A 25,264-nucleotide genomic window follows, 5' to 3' on the forward strand; every position below is an offset into this window, starting at 1 on the left:
ATGATGACCGTTCAACAGTTTCCGTTATGCACAGTACTTCTACCAACATGATGACTGTTCAACAGTTTCCATTATGCACAGTACTTCTACCAACATGATCGCCGTTCTACAGTTTCCATTATGCACAGTACTTCTACCAAACATGATGACCGTTGAACAGTTTCCATTATGCACAGTACTTCTACCAACATGATGACCGTTCAACAGTTTCCATTATGCACAGTACTGCTACCAACATGATGACTGTTCAACAGTTTCCATTATGCACAGTACGTCTACCAACATGATGACCGTTCAACAGTTTCCATTATGCACAGTACTTCTACCAACATGATGACTGTTCAACAGTTTCCATTATGCACAGTACTTCTACCAACATGATGACCGTTCAACAGTTTCCATTATGCACAGTACTTCTACCAACATGGTGATTGTTCAACAGTTTCCATTATGAACAGTACTTCTACCAACATGATGACCGTACAACAGTTTCCATTACGCACAGTACTTCTACCAACATGATGACCGTTCAACAGTTTCCATTATGCACAGTACTTCTACCAACATGATGACCGTTCAACAGTTTCCATTATGCACAGTACTTCTACCAACATGAATGCCGTTCTACAGTTTCCATTATGCACAGTACTTCTTCCAACATGATGACCGTTCAACAGTTTCCATTATGCACAGTACTTCTACCAACATGATGACCGTTCAACAGTTTCCTTTATGCACAGTCCTTCTACCAACATGATGACCGTTCAACAGTTTCCATTATGCACAGTACTTCTACCAACATGATGATTGTTCAACAGTTTCCATTATGCACAGTCCTTCTACCAACATGATGACCGTTCAACAGTTTCCATTATGCACAGTACTTCTACCAACATGATGACCGTTCAACAGTTTCCATTATGCACAGTACTTCTACCAACATGATGACTGTTCAACAGTTTCCATTATGCACAGTACGTCTACCAACATGACCGTTCAACAGTTTCCATTATGCACAGTACTTCTACCAACATGATGACCGTTCAACAGTTTCCATTATGCACAGTACTTCTACCAACATGATGACCGTTCAACAGTTTCCATTATGCACAGTACTTCTACCAACATGATGACCGTTCAACAGTTTCCATTATGCACAGTACTTCTACCAACATGATGACTGTTCAACAGTTTCCATTATGCTTAGTACTTCCACCAACATGATGACCGTTCAACAGTTTCCATTACGCACAGTACTTCTACCAACATGATGATCGTTCAACAGTTTCCATTATGCACAGTACTTCTACCAACATGATGACCGTTCAACAGTTTCTATTATGCACAGTACTTCTACCAACATGATGACCGTTCAACAGTTTCCATTATGCACAGTACTTCTACCAACATGATGACCGTTCAACAGTTTCCGTTATGCACAGTACTTCTACCAACATGATGACTGTTCAACAGTTTCCATTATGCACAGTACTTCTACCAACATGATCGCCGTTCTACAGTTTCCATTATGCACAGTACTTCTACCAAACATGATGACCGTTGAACAGTTTCCATTATGCACAGTACTTCTACCAACATGATGACCGTTCAACAGTTTCCATTATGCACAGTACTTCTACCAACATGATGACTGTTCAACAGTTTCCATTATGCACAGTACTTCTACCAACATGATGACCGTTCAACAGTTTCCATTATGCACAGTACTTCTACCAACATGATGACTGATCAACAGTTTCCATTATGCACAGTACTTCTACCAACATGATGACCGTTCAACAGTTTCCATTATGCACAGTACTTCTACCAACATGGTGATTGTTCAACAGTTTCCTTTATGAACAGTACTTCTACCAACATGATGACCGTACAACAGTTTCCATTACGCACAGTACTTCTACCAACATGATGACCGTTCAACAGTTTCCATTATGCACAGTACTTCTACCAACATGATGACCGTTCAACAGTTTCCATTATGCACAGTACTTCTACCAACATGAATGCCGTTCTACAGTTTCCATTATGCACAGTACTTCTTCCAACATGATGACCGTTCAACAGTTTCCATTATGCACAGTACTTCTACCAACATGATGACCGTTCAACAGTTTCCTTTATGCACAGTCCTTCTACCAACATGATGACCGTTCAACAGTTTCTATTATGCACAGTACTTCTACCAACATGATGATTGTTCAACAGTTTCCATTATGCACAGTCCTTCTACCAACATGATGACCGTTCAACAGTTTCCATTATGCACAGTACTTCTACCAACATGATGACCGTTCAACAGTTTCCATTATGCACAGTACTTCTACCAACATGATGACTGTTCAACAGTTTCCATTATGCACAGTACGTCTACCAACATGACCGTTCAACAGTTTCCATTATGCACAGTACTTCTACCAACATGATGACCGTTCAACAGTTTCCATTATGCACAGTACTTCTACCAACATGATGACCGTTCAACAGTTTCCATTATGCACAGTACTTCTACCAACATGATGACCGTTCAACAGTTTCCATTATGCACAGTACTTCTACCAACATGATGACTGTTCAACAGTTTCCATTATGCTTAGTACTTCCACCAACATGATGACCGTTCAACAGTTTCCATTACGCACAGTACTTCTACCAACATGATGATCGTTCAACAGTTTCCATTATGCACAGTACTTCTACCAACATGATGACCGTTCAACAGTTTCTATTATGCACAGTACTTCTACCAACATGATGACCGTTCAACAGTTTCCATTATGCACAGTACTTCTACCAACATGATGACCGTTCAACAGTTTCCATTATGCACAGTACTTCTACCAACATGATGACCGTTCAACAGCTTCCATTATGCACAGTACTTCTACCAACATGATGACTGTTCAACAGTTTCCATTATGCACAGTACTTCTACCAACATGATGACCGTTCAACAGTTTCCATTATGCACAGTCCTTCTACCAACATGACCGTTCAACAGTTTCCATTATGCACAGTACTTCTTCCAACATGATGACTGTTCAACAGTTTCCATTATGCACAGTACTTCTACCAACATGATGACCGTTCAACAGTTTCCATTATGCACAGTACTTCTACCAACATGATGACCGTTCAACAGCTTCCATTATGCACAGTACTTCTACCAACATGATGACTGTTCAACAGTTTCCATTACGCACAGTACTTCTACCAACATGATGACTGTTCAACAGTTTCCATTATGCACAGTACTTCTACCAACATGATGACCGTTCAACAGTTTCCATTATGCACAGTACTTCTACCAACATGATGACCGTTCAACAGTTTCCATTATGCACAGTACTTCTACCAACATGATGACCGTTCAACAGTTTCCATTATGCACAGTACTTCTACCAACATGATGACCGTTCAACAGTTTCCATTATGCACAGTACTTCTACCAACATGATGACTGTTCAACAGTTTCCATTATGCACAGTACTTCTACCAACATGATGACCGTTCAACAGTTTCCATTATGCACAGTACTTCTACCAACATGATGACCGTTCAACAGTTTCCATTATGCACAGTACTTCTACCAACATGATGACTGTTCAACAGTTTCCATTATGCACAGTACTTCTACCAACATGATGACCGTTCAACAGTTTCCGTTATGCACAGTACTTCTACCAACATGATGACTGTTCAACAGTTTCCATTATGCACAGTACTTCTACCAACATGATCGCCGTTCTACAGTTTCCATTATGCACAGTACTTCTACCAAACATGATGACCGTTGAACAGTTTCCATTATGCACAGTACTTCTACCAACATGATGACCGTTCAACAGTTTCCATTATGCACAGTACTTCTACCAACATGATGACTGTTCAACAGTTTCCATTATGCACAGTACTTCTACCAACATGATGACCGTTCAACAGTTTCCATTATGCACAGTACTTCTACCAACATGATGACTGTTCAACAGTTTCCATTATGCACAGTACTTCTACCAACATGATGACCGTTCAACAGTTTCCATTATGCACAGTACTCCTACCAACATGGTGATTGTTCAACAGTTTCCATTATGAACAGTACTTCTACCAACATGATGACCGTACAACAGTTTCCATTACGCACAGTACTTCTACCAACATGATGACCGTTCAACAGTTTCCATTATGCACAGTACTTCTACCAACATGATGACCGTTCAACAGTTTCCATTATGCACAGTACTTCTACCAACATGAATGCCGTTCTACAGTTTCCATTATGCACAGTACTTCTTCCAACATGATGACCGTTCAACAGTTTCCATTATGCACAGTACTTCTACCAACATGATGACCGTTCAACAGTATCCTTTATGCACAGTCCTTCTACCAACATGATAACCGTTCAACAGTTTCCATTATGCACAGTACTTCTACCAACATGATGATTGTTCAACAGTTTCCATTATGCACAGTCCTTCTACCAACATGATGACCGTTCAACAGTTTCCATTATGCACAGTACTTCTACCAACATGATGACCGTTCAACAGTTTCCATTATGCACAGTACTTCTACCAACATGATGACTGTTCAACAGTTTCCATTATGCACAGTACGTCTACCAACATGACCGTTCAACAGTTTCCATTATGCACAGTACTTCTACCAACATGATGACCGTTCAACAGTTTCCATTATGCACAGTACTTCTACCAACATGATGACCGTTCAACAGTTTCCATTATGCACAGTACTTCTACCAACATGATGACCGTTCAACAGTTTCCATTATGCACAGTACTTCTACCAACATGATGACTGTTCAACAGTTTCCATTATGCTTAGTACTTCCACCAACATGATGACCGTTCAACAGTTTCCATTACGCACAGTACTTCTACCAACATGATGATCGTTCAACAGTTTCCATTATGCACAGTACTTCTACCAACATGATGACCGTTCAACAGTTTCTATTATGCACAGTACTTCTACCAACATGATGACCGTTCAACAGTTTCCATTATGCACAGTACTTCTACCAACATGATGACCGTTCAACAGTTTCCATTATGCATAGTACTTCTACCAACATGATGACCGTTCAACAGCTTCCATTATGCACAGTACTTCTACCAACATGATGACTGTTCAACAGTTTCCATTATGCACAGTACTTCTACCAACATGATGACCGTTCAACAGTTTCCATTATGCACAGTACTTCTACCAACATAATGACCGTTCAACAGTTTCCATTATGCACAGTACTTCTACCAACATGATGACCGTTCAACAGTTTCCATTATGCACAGTACTTCTACCAACATGATGACCGTTCAACAGTTTCCATTATGCACAGTACTTCTACCAACATGATGACCGTTCAACAGTTTCCATTATGCACAGTACTTCTTCCAACATGATGACTGTTCACCAATTTCCATTATGCACAGTACTTCTACCAACATGATGACCGTTCAACAGTTTCCATTATGCACAGTACTTCTACCAACATGATGACCGTTCAACAGCTTCCATTATGCACAGTACTTCTACCAACATGATGACTGTTCAACAGTTTCCATTATGCACAGTACTACCAACATGATGACCGTTCAACAGTTTCCATTATGCACAGTACTACTACCAACATGATGACCGTTCAACAGTTTCCATTATGCACAGTACTTCTACCAACATGATGACTGTTCAACAGTTTCCATTATGCACAGTACTTCTACCAACATGATGACCGTTCAACAGTTTCCATTATGCACAGTACTTCTACCAACATGATGACTGTTCAAAAGTTTCCATTATGCACAGTACTTCTACCAACATGATGACCGTTTAACAGTTTCCATTATGCACAGTACTTCTACCTACATGATGACCGTTCAACAGTTTCCATTATGCACAGTACTTCTACCAACATGATGACCGTTCAACAGTTTCCATTATGCACAGTACTTCTACCAACATGATGACCGTTCAACAGCTTCCATTATGCACAGTACTTCTACCAACATGATGACCGTTCAACAGTTTCCATTATGCTCAGTACTTCTACCAACATGATGACCGTTCAACAGCTTCCATTATGCACAGTACTTCTACCAACATGATGACCGTTCAACAGTTTCCATTATGCACAGTACTTCTACCAACATGATGACTGTTCAACAGTTTCCATTATGCACAGTACTTCTACCAACATGATGACCATTCAACAGTTTCCATTATGCACAGTACTTCTACCAACATGATGACCGTTCAACAGTTTCCATTATGCACAGTACTTCTACCAACATGATGACCGTTCAACAGCTTCCATTATGCACAGTACTTCTACCAACATGATGACCGTTCAACAGTTTCCATTATGCACAGTACTTCTACCAACAAGATGACTGTTCAACAGTTTCCATTATGCACAGTACTTCTACCAACATGATGACCGTTCAACAGTTTCCATTATGCACAGTACTTCTACAAACTTTATCACCGTTCAACAATTTTATATGCGCCTAATACCTATGTATTTATCTTGTTGAAGCAATAATAAAGCCAAATGTATTGTTTACAATTATTTACACTATCCTCTTAATAAAGCTAACACTATTTGGAGGACGACTATTTTTTCAGGTCAATAAACTTTTATTGGGAATTATGTGGCAGTAGCCTTTATGTTAGTCCCCCTCCTCGGCAGGTAATGTAGAAAACTGAGCCCTTGTGATACTGTACGATTACTTATGTAGATCCAAGTTGGATTGAAACTTTCAGCGCATTTATTATTTAAAACTAATATTATAGACACAGCCGTCTCTCTCGTTTTATTTCTAATACGCGTAAAATATTATATACATATTGCGAAATAAATATTATGTGCACGTTTCATGCGAGTTATTCATAACTGATTTATGACCATGTTTTTGAACCACAAGCAAATCGTTTGCTAATTTAGAGATTTTTTTTTTATTTATGAGAGAATGTAAATATGGAATAATGTTTTATATGCCTTATTGTTGTCACTTGTGAGGTTCAAACCTGTCTTCCGACAGTTGACTGAAAAAAAAAAACATCTGTTAATATAAATTACATAGACCTACAGCCACTACGGTCTGTTATTGACCAGTTGATCTTTAAAACCTTTCGTTTAGATAGGTAGGAATCTTTATCCGGTCATTACATTGTTATTGTAGAACAGCACCATTATGAAAGAAAGATGGTACTGTATTATAATCACTCTTACTGAATATTTTCACCCACTTTTATCAGCCAGGATCTATAATAATAAGTTGTATTCACATGTTCTTAGGAACGAATGTGTGAATGTGTAACTTTGACATAATAATAATAATAATAATAATAATAATAATAATAATAATAATAATAATAATATTATTATTATTATTATTATTATTATTATTATTAATTCACGAGAAATTATTACGATTTCTTTTCCCTATGGGTGTAGTACAACTTTTCTACGTGATAATTGTTCTTCTTAACATACCTCCTAATAAATTGTATGATGATTTTGATGCCCTTGTAATTCTAAAAGATCAGTTTTGCAGTGGTGTAGTCCTAAAAAAAGTGCCAGGACTATACCTGAACAAAAAAATCCACAACACAACATATGATATTTTATTCATATTTTATATTATTATTATTATTATTATTATTATTATTATTATTATTATTATTATTAGGCCTATTATTATTATTATTATTATTATTATTATTATTATTAATTCACGAGAAATTATTACGATTTCTTTTCCGTATGGGTGTAGTACAACTTTTCTACGTGATAATTGTTCTTCCTAACATACCTCCTAATAAATTGTATGATGATTTTGATGCCCTTGTAATTCTAAAAGATCAGTTTTGCAGTGGTGTAGTCCTAAAAAAAGTGCCAGGACTATACCTGAACAAAAAAATCCACAACACAACATATGATATTTTATTCATATTTTATATTATTATTATTATTATTATTATTATTATTATTATTATTAGGCCTATTATTATTATTATTATTATTATTATTATTATTATTATTAATTCACGAGAAATTATTACGATTTCTTTTCCGTATGGGTGTAGTACAACTTTTCTACGTGATAATTGTTCTTCCTAACATACCTCCTAATAAATTGTATGATGATTTTGATGCCCTTGTAATTCTAAAAGATCAGTTTTGCAGTGGTGTAGTCCTAAAAAAAAGTGCCAGGACTATACCTGAACAAAAAAATCCACAACACAACATATGATATTTTATTCCTATTTCATATTATTATTATTATTATTATTATTATTATTATTATTATTATTGCCCGGGTGGCGTGGGTCGTGTAAACGCACCTATAAGGGAGATGTTAAACTGAGAGAAAGAAAGAAAGAAAGAAAGAAAGAAAGAAAGAAAGAAAGAAAGAAAGGAAGGAAGAAAGAAAGAAATTATTATTATTATTATTATTATTATTATTATTATTATTATTGCCCGGGTGGCGTGGGTCGTGTAAACGCACGTAGAAGGGAGATGTTAAACTGAGAGAAAGAAAGAAAGAAAGAAAGAAAGAAAGAAAGAAAGAAAGAAAGAAAGAAAGAAAGAAAGAAAGGAAGGAAGGAAGGAAGGAAGAAAGAAAGAAATTATTATTATTATTATTATTATTATTATTATTATTATTATTATTATTATTATTATTATTATTATTATTATTGCCCGGGTGGCGTGGGTCGTGTAAACGCACCTAGAAGGGAGATGTTAAACTGAGAGAAAGAAAGAAAGAAAGAAAGAAAGAAAGAAAGAAAGGAAGGAAGGAAGGAAGAAAGAAAGAAATTATTATTATTATTATTATTATTATTATTATTATTATTATTATTATTACAACATGATAGTATTTAACTTTTTCATTGTATTTTTTCCCCTGCAGCCTGCATATGTGTCCATTTAGGAGCTACAGCCTATATGTTAATTCAGCCATGTCTAAAATTTAAGCGACAAACAATACATTAATATTATTAATATTTATTATTTACCTTCTCAAAATAACTTCCAAATTTCCCTGCTCTCGCTAACTTTTTGTTCTCTAATACATGTCGCGCGCGATTGTTGATCTTCAGCTGAGCGGGGCTGCACTGACCGGGTCCGCTCGTTTCGCGGTCAGACGTGCAAACCGTTAGTTCACAGCGGCAAACCACTGTCAGTAATGTTCGTTTTAGGGCCTCGCTCATTAATCCGTCACTATTCAGTTCAAATTGGAGAACTGAAATGGAAGTTTATGTCACCGGTGCGGTGTGGTAGTGAACACATTGAGTGTGAATCCATTCCAGAGGAAAATGATTTAGAAAAGAAGTTCTTCGAAACTTTATCGAAACATATAAAAGTCCTTCCGAATCTTGAATTCTTCACATCCATCGTACACAAACAAAGTAGAAAGAAATTTAGCTCTAGATAAGCTGGGGAGCATTTACGGTAAAATAAAACCAAGAGCTTATCGTGCTGACGTGAGAGAAAAATATACAACTGTGCGAAAAAACAAACATCTACGAGCACGCGGAAGACCTAATAGACGCAGCATTCTCTTGCATCATAGAAACCAGCAACGCCACCTTTAAAGTTTCAAGAGGAGCCAAACATGTAATGAAGAAAAACATAGTCTCCTGGTGGACAGACGAGCTAACAGTGCTAAGGAAAAAGACAAATGCACTTAGGAGAAGATACCAACGAACATATAATAACGAGAACCTAAGACAAGAAAGAAAAGGAAAGTACTTGGAAGGAAAACGAGTATATGAAGAGAAAATGCAAGAAACAAAAATACAATCATGGAAAGCATTCTGTACCATTGATGAAGGAACCAACCCTTGGAACCAAGCATACAAAATAGCATCCGGAAAAACTAGATCTCCAACTACATTGAACACACTATTAAAAGAAGACGGAACCTATACTACGGACACGAGCAGCACAATAACATATATGATTGAAAACTTCATACCCGAAGATGGGCAACACAACGATAACGACCAACACAGGAAGATCAGAAAGGAAGTTCAAGAGCCAATAGGCACTGAGGACGACATGGATTTCACTACAGAAGAGATAATGACAACTCTAAAGAAATTCAACCCAAAAAAGTCTCCTGGAGAGGACGGATTATCCAGCGAAATCCTCATGAGGGCTATCAAAGTCCTTCCTCTATTCTTTACCAAAATGTATAACGTATGTCTGCAGAAGGGCTGTTTCCCCACAAAATGGAAACGTTCAATCATCGTCCCACTCATCAAGCCGGGCAAAGAGGACTGCAACGACGTGTCCAAATTTCGCCCCATCAGCTTACTGAATATCGGAGGCAAACTGCTGGAAAGAATGATGATCGACAGGATATTGCATCACACATACTCCAACGAACTCCTTAACAATAATCAATATGGATTCACCCCCCAGAGAGGAACAGTGGACGCAGTGGTAGAAGTTAAAAACTTCGTAGAAAAGAGCCTGAGCTCGAAAGAATGTGTCGTTATAGTCAGTCTGGACGTCAAAGGGGCGTTTGACGCAGCCTGGTGGCCCAGCATCCTTAAACAACTAAGAGAACTTCAATGCCCTAAAAATCTGTATAGTCTATCAGCCAGCTACTTTAGCAACAGAAGAGCAATTTTTTCAATTAACAACTACACAACAGAAAGAGAAGTTCAAAAAGGTTGCCCACAAGGATCATGTTGCGGCCCTGGATATTGGAATATCATGTTCAACTCACTCCTAAATCTGGACTTCAGCAGCCGAACCAAAGCCATAGCCTTCGCAGATGATCTAATCATTCTCACAAGAGGAAAGTTCAAACTAGAAGCAGAACAATCCGCAAACCAAGAAATCAAGAAGATCGAGAACTGGGCAACCAAAAACAAAATAGAATTTAACGCCAAAAAATCTAAGACTCTCTTCATAACAAGGAAAAGGAACGAGGACAGAAATGTCAGCATTTACTTGAACCATAAAAGGCTGGCTCAAACTGAGGAAATTAAATATTTAGGAATATATCTGGACACCAAATTCAACTTCACTACTCATATAGATTATGTCGCAGAAAACTCGCTGACTTTGATAAACAGACTGGCAAGAACAGCTAAGCTACAATGGGGCTTAGGTCACAAATCGCTCAAGACAATTTATGAAGGAGCCATTGTGCCTATATTAACTTACGGAGCACCAGTGTGGGCGGAAGCCATTAAGAAAAATAAGAACCTCACGAAATTCAAGAGGATACAACGACTAATCAACATCAAAATAGCCAAAGCCTACCGGACTATTTCTTATGATGCCTCCTGCATACTAGCTGGTGTACCCCCCATAGCAATAACAATAGAAGCAAAAGTACAAACTTACCTGGCAACAAGAGTCGACAACGCGGAATACGATTCCCCACTGGAACCTAAATACTGGCGACATCCTGCACAATCACCAGCCATTCACGAAGTGGAACAAGGAGCCCTATATCCAACCGAAGTGTATACCGATGGTAGCAAGACCGGAGAAAATGTAGGAGCAGCCGGAATTATATTCGAGAACGGGAACCCAACACAACAACTAAAATACAAATTACACAAAAACTGTACAAACAACCAAGCTGAGCAAATTGCAGTCTTAAAGGTACTAGAAACGCTCCAAGGAATCCAAGACCGATCAGACGAAGAGAAGCTTGTCGCCATATACTCTGATAGCAAGATAACATTAGACCTACTGAGTAACAAATCCAAACGGAACAGAATAATTGAGAGAATAAAAACAAAAATTATAGAATTAACACAATCCAAGTGGATAATACACTTCGGTTGGGTCAAAGGACATTCCGGTATATTGGGCAACGAACTAGCAGACAGATTGGCGAAAGCAGCGGCGTTAGAGGATAGGGAAGTCGTCTACAACAAAACACCAAGAGAAGTTATTCTGACACGAGAGAAGGAGAGGGGGCTCGACATGTGGCAGCAACAATGGTCCAATTCGACGAAAGGAAGGATAAGCAAAGCCTTTTTTCCCTCAGTCAAGAGGAGGTTGAGCCGAAAGGTGCCCATTTCCCCAGAATTCACAGCAATGACAACAGGACACGGAAAGCTGAGGGCATATCTCCACAGATTTAGAATAATAGAGTCTCCATATGCCCATGTGGACAGCAGGAACAAACAGTCAATCACGTAATATTTGATTGTAACATAGTGACCAGAAAAAGGAACGATATGATAAGAAAAATCCAAGAAGCAGGAGGCAAGTGGCCAACAACGTGCGAAGCACTGGCCTCCAACTACCTCCAAATATTTTCGACCTTCGTCCGCGATATAGACTTCACAATTCTGTGAAACATCAAAATTGACAGTGAAACTGCAAAACTTGTAAATAGGATAGTGAAAGCGAAGTCTTGATAATATTTAATTTTAATTTAGTGTGTTTCTATTCTTATGTGGGGTTTGGTAATTTGTAAATATATTTTAAGATGATTATATTCTAATTGAATGTGTAATGTGTAATTTGTAAAACTGATACTGTGGAACTATGTCCATGTCCTTAATGTCTTTTGATCTATCTGCGTAACTTACTGGCATATTATCTTTATCCTTTTGTGTGTTTATTGCTTATTGAATTGAAATCTAGGATAGTGAAAGTGAAGTCTTGATAATTTTTAAATATAATTTAGTGTGTTTCTATTCTTATGTGGGGTTTGGTAATTTGTAAATATATTTTAAGATGATTATACTCTAATTGTATGTGTAACTTATAAAACTGATCCTGTGGAACTATGCCCATGTCTTTAATGTCTTTTGATCTATCTGTGTAACTTACTGGTATATTATCTTTATCCTTTTGTGGGTTTATTGCTTACTGAATTGAAATCTAAAATGAATACTGTGGAACTATGTCCATGTCTTTAAAGTCTTTTGATCTATCTGTGTAACTTACTGGTATATTATCTTTATCCTTTTGTGGGTTTATTGCTTATTGAATTGAAATCTAGGATAGTGAAAGTGAAGTCTCGATAATTTTTAAATATAATTTAGTGTGTTTCTATTCTTATGTGGGGTTTGGTAATTTGTAAATATATTTTAAGACATATTCTAATTGTATGTGTAATTTGTAAAACTGTTACTTTGGAACTATGTCCATGTTCTTAATGTCTCTTGATCTATTTATGTAACTTACTGGTATATTATCTTTATCCTTTTGTGTGTTTATTGCTTATTGAATTGAAATCTGTAACTAGGAAAATGTAGGAGTGATATATACTTAAATTCTTGCTGCTGATGTAATTTAAAATTGTAACTAGGGAAACACAGGGTCTTATAATCTTCAATTAATAATGCTAATGTAATTTGAAAGTTTGTAAATAGGAAGGTGCAAGAATTCAGAATTTGGAATGGCACTTAACTATAATTTATTCTCATCGCATATCTTATCACACATATTTATTGATTACGCAACTGGCAAATTTGCAATCCTAAAAATGTAATTATCTAGAAATGTCAAAACATGTAATATTACCTATGTAATGGGGCATGTTGAAATATATACTGTAAAAAAAAAAAAAAAAAAAAAAGGTGATCGGAATTGACCGAGCAACAATGGCAGGAAATAAGAGAGATTTTCGTAGGAAGTAAACAGAAGATAAGGACCAGATAGGTACTATCAACACATACGCAGATACTTCGAAAAGTTGTCGGAAGTGAAATGGAGCAAATATGATGATATAGAAAGAAATGTTTATGCAGAGTTCATGAGTTATCATGCTGTCAAGATGTTATAACAGTATTGGAAGGTACCTCCCTCCATCTGAATTCAGGCTGTTGCACTGCTGGCGTCACCTTCCTGGAAGAGAAGTAGCTGGTCCTCGCTCACCATCGCTATGGCCCTGTGAACTCTTGCGATGATTGTCTCAGGACTATCAACAGGTTCTAGGTACACAAGCTCTTTCAAATATCCCCACAGGAAAAAATCAAACGGATTTAAATCCGGACATCTTGCATGTCAGTGCACTGGTCCGCCTCTGTCGATTCTATTTAGTAGGCAGCAGATGCACCGATATGTTGATACATCAAGTTTTTTCCGAGTAGCGAGAACATCTTCTAACAACTTGAAGACTATTTCCCGAAGGAACGCTGCGTACAGAGCATCAGTAAGATTCCATGGAAACGTGTACGGATCCACTATTTTCGTACCTAGAATACCAGCGCACACATTTATGCTCCATCGTATCTGGTGTCTTCTCTCACGTGTGACATGTGGATTTTCCTAGTAGGGTTGGTAAGAATATTTTATCATTTTATTTCAATATATATTTTCAAATTAGAGTGTTGCATTTGTTTTTACGACATGTATAGGCCGGACCATAAGTCACCGTACCCTTTATATATATAATGTAATGTACTTTAGAATTACCAATTACTAAACCTGGTCCCAAAAGAGTGAGGCTATACTGAAAGACAGTTGATAACAATGACCAAAACATTTGGTAGCAGGGTCATTCCATACAAAATGTTAAGAATATGCCAGCGATGTCATGAATTTTTTGGGGCTTTTAATATAGGCCTAATAATGTTATTATGAAAATAAATTAAAGTGCCAACTATGACCGCCATATCATTAATATTTCAGTCATACGGGAGACTGAAAAATGGTTGGCAGTTACATGTTATCCATCATTTAAAATATTCTAGACACTCTATATGAAGTGTCATAGAAATTAAACAGACGTCATTGTAAAACTGAATAACTATATTTTAGTACCTTAAAGACTAATCCGAATAATATTAAGGCATGCTCATAAATAATAATAATAATAATAATAATAATAATAATAATAATAATAATAATAATAATAATAATAATAATTTATTTTAACTCGCAGAGTTAAGGCCGTAAGGCCTTCTCTTCCACTCAACCAGCCAAAAGTATATATACATATGCATGAACTTACAAAGAATTCAACAATTTGATGTAGATGAGAGTTACATGTATACAAGAGTTATTTACGAATTAAACAACAAAATACTATGAACTATTAATTAAACACTGAAATAAACTGTGTAGCAGAATTGAGCTAAAATACATAGAATCTATATATATATATATATATATATATATATATATATATATATATATATATATAATTTGAACTGGTAATGGAAATTACGGGAAAATGGCTGAACGGATTTTAATGAGTGACCCCTCATTTTCATGCCTGGCATCCAAAGTTTTTCGAAAAATTGTAGTAGTTTTCAGTGAAATGTCAATTTTCCTACATAATTTTCCTATTTTCCAAAATCCATCTGGTGTCAGTTTTGAGAATCACGGCCGACTTGATTGGATTTCAGAACAAAACACACACTACAATAAACAATAGGCTATTACACGAAGGCCATGACCTGCAGGATTGCCGACATATTTAGAGCTCAATTCAATTTCTTATTAAAAACTGATTCTGCAGTGTATAATTTTCTGAGTACAGCTGTGTATTGGATATTCAAATCTACGAAACTTCAGGTGGTTTGATGACATTATTACCATTAGGAATTAAATATTAATATAGTTAATATCATGATGCATTTATTCTTCATTAATTGTACATAATATTGATGCTATATTGATGACATGAAAGTGAAACGTTTTGAGGTTATGTAAGTAAATGTAGAGAATATCTTAATTTAGATCTTCATTTCTAAAATTTACTGAGTGACTGCTATATATAACTACAAAATTTAAGTAAGATAATAATATTGTTATTAAAAATCAAATATTTTTATACTTATTAAACCAGTGGGGTTGGGTCTTTTTCATATACCTAATGGCGGTGTAGTGTAGATATTGATATATGTCATTGTCTTCAGTATTGGCTCGAGAGAGCGCAAAAATTACAGTTCCTAAGGAAAGATAAAAAGGTATTACTTACTGATAAAATAAGAGGCCTAAAAATTTTGTAATCTCCAGATCATTTCAGCAAAATCTCTTAGTAGAATAAAATGGTTTTATGCTCTACATTTCAAGTTCTACATGCAGCAGCTATACGAAAATGCTATTGTTCGAAAGCTTAGCAATCCTGACATTTTTTTAACTTTTGCCTACAATCCACAATGACCTGAAATATCTACTGCTATCGTCCTGACATTGATACTTGCGTTTTCGCGTTGAAACTCAAAAACTGAAGTTGGATAGGTTCAAGAAAAAGTATTTGGCCTAAAAAAATCCATTCAGAGGGAGTATGTTTCATTATTATGGAAGCAAATAACTATCAAAAAGACAAGTATTCTTCATTGAAAATAAATCTGAAAAATGTTTATTTGAACGTCTAATGAACTTAGTTTGCAGCAGAATTTGCTGCACAAGCCACTAGTGTTAATATATTTCAAATAATATTAGATAATAGAAAGAGATCATTATGAGACAATTTTGAAAATACAGCACAATCAGGATGATGTCTAAAAGAAAGAAGTAACAATGTAGTCAGTGATAGTTTAAATCAGTATGATTGGAGTGAAATGCTAATAAGGTTATCTTTTAAGCTGTTCTTAAAGGTGTTTATTGTCTTGCAGCCCCTAATACTTTGTGACAAGGAATTCCATTGACGCGAGGTGGATACTGTAAAAGATGATGAATAACAAGATGTTCTATGAAGAGGTATACTTAGCGTGCCACAGATAAGTGCTCTGGTATTTACGTCGTGGTTAGAGTATAGACTAGATAAGAGAAACGAGACGAAAGGTAATTTGATGTTAAGATGTGCAGAATTCGAAAGAGTAAAGACAAAGAGTGTAAAGTTCTGCGTTCTTTAAGTCGGAGCCACGAAAGACTTGCGAAGGACGGTGATATGTGATCATATCGTCGGATGTTGCACACGTATCTGACGCACATATTCTGAGCTCGCTGTAACTTCACTGACAGTTCAGAACTTAGGTCACTTAACAAAACGTTACAATAATCGAAGTGCGGCATTACTAGGGTTTGTACTAAAGTAAGTTTTAGTTGCTGGGGCAAGAAGTTTCTCAAGCGCCTCAAACAGTGAATGAAGGAACAGATTTTTTTTATCGTTTCTTTAACTTGAAAATTCCAACTTAGATTATTATCAAAAAAGAAGCAAAGATTTTTTACGACAGATGAATAAGGGATTAGCGTGTTGTTAAGGGTAACAACTGAAAGATTACTGTTATTAAGGGAGTTAATTAAACGCTTATGTCCAATAATTATAGCTTGAGTCTTACTTGGATTAAGTGCGAGTCCGAAATTGGCCGCCCAAGTAGAGACAGTGGCTAGGTCACAATTTAACTTGTCAATCGATTCATTGATCGTATTGGGTCTGGAATGTATGTAAAGTTGTAGGTCGTCGGCATAGAGGTGATATCGGCAATATTGTAAGTTCTATGATACGTCATTAATGTAGATAGAGAAAAGTAGTGGTCCTAATACGGAGCCCTGCGGCACTCCCGCCTCACTGAAAAAAAAGAAATGGTTTTATATTCGAATGCAAAAAATGAAATTCATGCGAATTTCATTTGTGTTAAAGAAAATCTTATTCCTAATCCATCTCCCAAGTTTTATGACTTTATCTCAAAAAAGCCTGTGAATAATAAAATTAATAAAATTACTAATTTTTGTTCTGACGGTTAAAAATCGCTTACTATGTGTGGCGGTCGCAGCGTTCGCGAGACTTCGTAACAATGAGTAATCTCAAACGTCCGTCTCCCTGACCTTGATCGTGCAACATTCTGTACGACGGGGGAGCCTGCCTGCTGAGCTCCTTTGTTCCGTTGAGTTATTTTTATTAAAAACTGACATATTTAAGTCACCATTCTGAAATGTTCACAATGTAATGAATATACCCTAAAGAATTAAACACGTTTTTTCGTCTATAAAAATGAATTGCATTTTGTGTTCTATATTTTTTTAAATTATTTCACGGTGGGTAACTATTTAAAAAATTATATATATATTCATTTTAAGGGCATTTATAAACAAGGCTCTCCTTTTTAGAATTGCATTCAAATCATTTTTCCATCTTTCTTTACGTAGTAAGAAAACTTCAATGAATGGAACCGTGTTCTTTGTTAAACCAGTATTTTAAATTCTGATTGCTGCCAAACTATGAAAGATTATGATATAGTATTCCTTGAAATTCATATTTAGAACACACAAAATAACCTACTACAATATGTTTAACTTTTGAGACATCGTGGTTCAAAAACATACTTTTTTTTGCATGGAATGACCCAACAGGAAAGTAGCAGTGACAATAACAGTTGAATAACGATAGTGGCAGATACGAGAATTTTTCGCTTGAAGAGCGAGTGTTTGGGTCCACGAAAGGCAGCACATGGGGCAGGCAATGCAACAAATTATGACACAGTTTGAAAGGTGATTTGGAAGGCCATCCCCAAGAAAAGCAACATTGTTAGCTTGGAAAAATCCACATTTCAGCATCGAGTTGGAACGAAATCCACCATATGCCGTGTTGTGGGCAAGTGTTACTGCTAATTATATGGTCGAACCATACTTTTTATGTTAATGAGTCTGTTAACGGAGAAACGTATCTGAGGATGCTTCGAGAGTGGTTGGTACCCCAACTAACTGCTAGAAATGTTATGGATCAAGTGTGGCTGCATAAGTTCGTGCGATAACTTCCAAGGAAGATGGACTGGTCGTGGACCTGCAAGATTACCAGCACCATTACCATGACCTCCACGAAGTCCCGACTTGACAACACCGGACAACAGCCTGCGGAGGTACATAAAAGAAAAAGTGGCTGCTAGACGGTATCAAACAAACGACGAACTGAAAGACGCTGTGACAGCTGCCTTTGCAGACATAACACCATAGCAGTTACGTAAAATGTCACAGAGAACCTGGAGACGTATCCAACTCTGCACAGACATGATGGAACTCACATAGATCCATTAGATTATGTAAGTAAGTAAGAAAATTTATGGATTTGTGACATTATTTATTTATTTATTTATTTATTTATTTATTTATTTATTTATTTATTTATTTATTTATTTATTTATTTATTTATTTATTTATTTATTTAATCTGACAGGATAAAGGCCATAAGGCCTTCTCTTCCATCCCACCAGATAGCATATATAAATACAAAAAAGAAATACAAACGCTGATGAAAATAATACAAATTAAATTAAAGCCCTATGGAGGGTCAACAGGCTCAAAAGAACACTATATAGCTCTCGTCAAGCTAATACAAGAAAAAAAGAAAGAAAAATAGAGACAGCAATGATGATAGTGATAATAACTGATAATAATAGTAATAATCATCATCATCATAAATATATTACATATTAATTGTCAATTTTACAACAGCATAGTTACAATATTTACTATATGTCATGGGTTAAGCCGAAGTTGCGCAACCTGGCAGGTGTTCAACAAGCAATTCCAGGAACTAGAATGTGATTTTTTTAATATAAATTTGAATTTTGACATTGTCCGACAGTCTCTGACATGGTCACGGAGAGAAATCCAGAGGCGTGGAAACGATATGCTCAAAGATGGTGAGTAGAAGTATGTTCTTTGCAGATGAATAGAAAGAAGGTACATGTTCCGGGTTCGAGGTAGTGAAAGATAAACAAAGCGAGTGCTAGGTAAGAGGGTGTGGAGCTGTGGATGATTTTAAATAGTAATAAAAGGAAGTTGAAGAATCTTCTTCGTTTAAGTGGATTCCAAGACAACAATTCTAGTGACGGTGTTACATGATCAAATTTTCTAATGTTACAAACGAAACGAACGCAGATATTGTGAACACGCTGTAGTCTATGGGCAAAATCAGTATTTAGATTCGTGAATAGAGAATCGCAATAATCGAAGTGGGGCATCACTAAAGTTTGGATCAGGTTCTTTTTAAGGCTGAGAGGTAAAACGTTGGTTAAGTGTCTGAGGGAATGAATTATGGAAAAAAGTTTTCTTACATATATTATGTAGGTCACTTGACTTTGAAAATTTAAATTTGAATCTAAATATACTCCTAAATTTTTTACTGTCTTACTATATGTAATTGTGGTATTATTTATTTTTGTATTTGATACAGTGGCTAGATCTACGTATTTTGTTTAATGCTCGTTGGTGACCCATTATTATGGCTTGTAATTTGTCTGGATTTAGTCTGAGTCCAAATATTTGCGCCCATTGAGCTACAGATGCTAGATCTTCATTAATTCTGATCACAGAGTCACTGATTGTACAAGTTCTGGAATGAATGTGAAGTTGTAAGTCGTCAGCGTATAGGTGGTGTTTAGAATATTTTAAGATCTTTGTTACTTCATTATGTCTCCGCCCTGTATATTCACTGTATTGTTTTAACGTAAAAACAGAAGGGTATCTAAAAATGTTTGTCACTTTTTTACATTTTTCTAGGGTGAGGGTATCCATAGATTTCACCAGACTTTCAAAGTAGCCCCTAATGCATAAAGCAAAATCATAATTAAAAATATTTAGTAGTCGTCATCGCCCCAGAAATTAACCAAGCTCTGTAGCATTTGGGGATTAATTTCGAAACAATCCAGGAAGTATTTTAAAACAGAGTGAATTTATTGCATCTATAGGTATCAACCAGGAAATACTCAGCTTGTGAAGAATTTGCACACGAAGCTATCCCCTACTGTGTGGACTCTGATGCAAATAACTTACACGATGTCCGACACACGTAGACCTTCTATCACCGCCTTCGATAAAAAAATATCCTTGCGCCATAAATCACAGCTGGACTAATCACATTGGCCCAAAGAAATTAATCACGCATTCTAATTGGTTAAATTAAAACACCCATAGTTCGTACTCTTTTCTTACGCGGCATCTCAGCAAAACGACTTTGCACAGATTAGATTAGATTAATTTAGATGACGTCTTTAGTGCGTATAAACAAAAAGGTCGTAAAGCTCATCTCACCTGCTCGTTAGCATAGGTGACGTTATAGCCGGAAAGCCTGTAACAGTCCATAAAAAGGGCTGTGTTGATGGATTAAGAGGGAGAATCAAGTCAGAAACGAGACAGAAGCGAGGCGAGGGTCGCAGCAATTAAGAGAAGAAGCAAGGTAACAAGATGGCGTGAGCTCCCTCAACGGTTATTCTATGTAAGTAAATCTAACCTCTCTGTTAAAAATAAATCATGTTTAGTTTTGTGTGAAATTAATTTAATTTTGAATCTCAATCAAGAACCAAATAGTTTTTCTATGTATCCTAAGCAGAACCAGCTCATTCAGTAAAGTCAACCTTTTTTCCATTCTGATATAATAGTGGTGTCAGAAAATTCTGTTAAGTTTGAGTATGGTCAGAACGCAGTAGTCAACCGTTCAACAAGTTATCCAACGTAAGTTAAGGTAAACCTTAACCTAACTTGTGTATCATAAGAAGCCCGCACAACACGTATTATGTATGTAATTTATCTATTCAATATTTATTTATTCATTCATTCATTCATTCATTGGTGAGCAGATATAATGCCCATCGTAGAACGTCTTCTTCTTCTTCTGCGTCATGAAATTAGGCCTTTTGACCTGTTTTCACATCAAGCGAAATTTAATGAGTCCTCCCATCTAGTGATTGGGCGTCCAACACTTCTACGTCCTCTTGGTTTGTATTGTAGTAACTGTTGGGGAATTCTGTCTGTAGGCATTCTTCGAACGTGCTCATACCAGCCATTTCTCATGCTTTCGATTCTATTTGTTAAATTAAAAATATTTAAGTCTTTTCTAATATCTTCATTTCGTTTCCTGTCTAATATTGTCACACCTGCTATTGAACGCAATAACTTCATTTCTGCAGTTTCTATTTTTCTTCTGTCTGCCCGATTAAGAGTCCAGTTCTCACTTGCATATGTTAAGGTAGGTACCGCCATCATTTTATAAAATTTTAATTGTGTACTCTGTAGTGTTTTATTTTTCAGTGTTCTTTTTATAGTGCCGCACATTCTGTAGAATTTATTTAATTTAATATTAATATCTTCTTTCTGGCAGTATGATACGTTGCATCCCAAATAGTTAAAATTGTTCACCTGTTCTATTATGTTGTCATTAATGCTGATTTTACATCTCATATGATCTTTTCCGTTGAATGCCATTACTTTCGATTTGCTTTCAGAGATTGTCATATTGAATTTCTTTGCTATTTCATTTAGTTTGTAAACTGCTAATTGTAAATCATTTTCAGAGTCGCTAAAAATTGTCTGATCGTCTGCGAACAGTATAGTGTTTAAAATTTTATTGTTAATTTTAAAATCCGTAGTTAGTACTGATTGCCATTGTACAATTACTTCGTCAATGTATATGCTAAAAAGTGCAGGAGATAACGGGCAGCCCTGTCTGACTCCTTGATTGATTTCTAATATATTGTCGCTTATTGGGTCTCCTTTGTCAATAATTATGTTTGATTTAAAATATAAGCTTTGTACAACTTTGATTATATGTTCTGGGAATCCTTTATCATACATTATTTTCCAGAGTTTATTTCTTGACAATTTATCGAATGCTTTTTCGTAATCGATGAAAAGTATGCAAGTTGGTAAGTTGAACTCTCTTCTCTTCTGGATAAGTTGTTCTATTGTAAATATGGCATCTGAGCATGATCTTCCTTTTCGAAAGCCACATTGTTCTTCTCTTAGCATATGCTCGTTGATTATATTTAGTCGTCTAGTAATAATCTTAGCATATATCTTGTAAGCTATACTTAGTAAGCAAATTCCTCTGTAACTTGTACACTCGTGTCTATTTTCTTTCTTAAATATAGGGCATATAAGTCCTTTTTTCCATTCATCCGGAATTATGCACATTCTCCAACATACATTTATTATATCTAAGAATCTCTCTTTAACTTCTTTTGGAGCATATTTTAGAAGTTCAATATTTAAACAATCTATGCCTGGAGTTTTCTTATTTTTGAATGTTGTAAGAGCGTTCTCTAATTCTTCTATTTCAATAAGGTCTACATTCGCCAGTTCCTTTAATGTGGGGTCAGTGTTTACTTCGGACGTATTTGTCCATAAAGTTTCATAGTATTTAAACCATTCTTTTCCTGTTATGTTATTTATTTTAGCCGTATCTTTTTCAGTTGAGTTTAGGTGTTTCAGAATTTTATAGGCTATATCCTGTGATCCATGGCAATCATATTCTATCTTTGAGATATAGTTATCCCAGCTAAGTCTTTTTAATTTCCTCACTTATTTTTTAGCAATGGCGCTTCTGTATTTATATTCGGCTCTATCATCCTCTGATTTTGATTGTATATATTTTAGGTATGCTCTTTTTTTATTTTCAATAATTTCTTGAATTTCATCATTCCATATATATAAACCCTTTTTCCCTCTTTTAGTTGATCTTGTCCCTAGGGCTTCTCCAGCAGATTTTATTATGATTTCTTTAAGATCGTGCCATTCTTCGTTAATATTAGTGCTTACAGCTCTTTGATCTATATAATCTAATAGTCGTAGAGAGTATAATCTCCTTACGCTCTCTTGCTGTAGTAGATGCACTTTGAAGTTTCGTTTCACTTTTGTTATGTTCTTTTTTCTCTTATAAATCCATTTATTTGGCATGTGAAAGGTGGAAATAACGATGAAATGGTCCGAACTAATATCGTATCCTCTATACACACGAGTGTCTATTACATGGGGTGATAACGTAGAACGTCCAATCCACAAAAAGGTCCACACCATATTGTCCTTCACTATATCGTTCAACCCAAAAAGTCCACCGCGGAAAACGTCCACAAGGCAACTAGTCCATATAAAAATGTCCACATGGTCAAAATTTCCACGTAGTAATGCTATTCCAGTATGATACGTGACCAAGGAAACTGCTGCAACAGTAGACAAAATAACATGCAGACAGCAAATGCAAGAATTACACTGGTCAACAAAATTAAACATATTTTTTGTTAAAAGATAACGAAAGGGTTATTCTTATAGCATTTTTCATGCTAATTTCAGATGTGTTTTCAAAAGTTTTCTAGCACCCAGGATTTTTGAGTAATTATAGCAAATGTATTTCAGATTTTTCTAATATTGATACCTTGAAACATTTTACCTAAAATCATATTTACTTACCAAAAATGTTTGTGAAATAGATTTTAGGCTCTACGTCGCTTGAGAAACATCTCTTTTAAGAGTCGAGCAGTAATCTGACAGAATATTTGGGTTCCATATTTTCTAGTAGCGCCTTTCCTTGTCAGAAAAATCCTGACCGGATTTTAAAGGGAATCCCTTTTTTTTTTTTATTTCAACACGAAACGTGAAATAATTAATTACGACCAAATTATGTGGTTTTGACTTCCCTTTTTTTCCCTCTTAGTCCATATTTCCTTTTTTCCCCTTTTTCAAAAACATATCTTGTTTTGGTCCTTTTTTGACAAAATATCGCAAACTTTTTGATGATTTTCCTATATTTTTTTCTGATAGGCCCATAACTTCTTGAGCAAGAGAAAATAAATATCGTTCTTTTTCTGATTCCAGACATTGAAAATTAATAAAGTGTGCTGATTTAGAGTTCGGGATAAAAAGAAAATTTTCACCTCTGGTTTCAGTTGATGTTGAGTGATCATTTTCTGTTTATAAAGACATTCTGCATTCAAAGCGACAGAATCATATTGAAACATATTAAAATGTTTAATGTGATCAAACCAACGCTTTCCTTATGTTGTGAAGCGATAAATATCAGCACATTCATGGATACACATAGCACACACAAGCAGTGATGAATTACTAAGTTACTTAAATTAAACAATATACTTGATAGTTAATCAGTGTTCCAATTTAGGCCTATATTTCCAATTTGGCGAATATTGCATCTTCATAATGGATGGCAAGTTTCTACACCCTGAAAATTCTAAATTCTACACTTTATATTTTGAAAGAGAAATGACAGAAATACCAGTAGGTAGTTGGAAGTTGAATGCAGAAAATTTAGTTATCACTCTGATCGAATACTGTACGTAACGCATTTTCTACATGTGAGGACTGAGAATGAAACGCCAAGAATTAATTCATATGGTCTGCCTTACGGCCTGTATTAGATCATGCTGAGAGTGAAGAATTTATTGTTCCTAGTACTCACAGCGCTCCAAGCGGCTAGCAACTATCGCGAGAAATGCAGAAAATTATCCCAAGCTTCGTGACTGTATATACTAGACTGTGATACAACCACGTATGGGCGAATCATGTAATTAACCTAACATTTTAAGTAAGGACTGTATTGTCCCAGGG

The 25,264-nt window shown here is 35.8% G+C and overlaps 1 protein-coding gene across 2 annotated transcripts in view; it reads left to right on the forward strand.

Moving 5' to 3' along the window:
* The window catches only part of LOC138694284 (uncharacterized), a 167,345-nt gene that overhangs the window by 111,680 nt on the left and 30,401 nt on the right, over nt 1–25,264 (forward strand). Inside the window, exon 1 of one of the 2 annotated variants that reach the window (XM_069817803.1) lies at nt 20,963–21,143. The exons of the other annotated variant lie outside the window; for it this stretch is intronic. The gene's annotated coding sequence lies outside the window, so the exon portion shown is untranslated. Of the gene's footprint in view, nt 1–20,962; nt 21,144–25,264 lie in introns of those variants that run through there. 2 annotated transcript variants of the gene reach the window in all.

Source organism: Periplaneta americana, chromosome 2, assembly GCF_040183065.1.
Source record: "Periplaneta americana isolate PAMFEO1 chromosome 2, P.americana_PAMFEO1_priV1, whole genome shotgun sequence".
NCBI lineage: Eukaryota > Metazoa > Arthropoda > Insecta > Blattodea > Blattidae > Periplaneta > Periplaneta americana.